This window comes from Helobdella robusta (assembly GCF_000326865.2).
Source record: "Helobdella robusta unplaced genomic scaffold HELROscaffold_4, whole genome shotgun sequence".
NCBI classification, from domain to species: Eukaryota; Metazoa; Annelida; class Clitellata; order Rhynchobdellida; family Glossiphoniidae; genus Helobdella; species Helobdella robusta.
The window spans coordinates 8,532,130-8,532,461 of record NW_008704902.1 but is presented as its reverse complement, the minus strand read 5'-3'; positions in this window follow the sequence as shown (position 1 = coordinate 8,532,461).

The window sequence follows — 332 nt, the reverse complement described above, 5'->3', positions numbered from 1 at the left end:
CCAAAAGCCGTCCAAAGAAGTCCTGGTCGCAAACAATCGAGCAATACATAAAAGCTCTAAATTTAAATGAAATGGATTCAACTGATCGTCTAATTTGGCGCAAAAAGTTGATGGCAAAGAAAACAACGTCCTACCTCGGGAAACCGGGTCTCTGGACGCAAAACGAAGATTGATTTAAAACCTTAATTTTTTAAGTTTTATTGTTTTTATGGTGCTTTTAAAGTTTTTTAATTAATCTTAATTTTCATTCAACAATTTGTAATTTTATTAATTTTACTAAAGAATTTAATGTTTTTTTTTTTTATTAAAAATAAATAAAATGATTAAGGTAT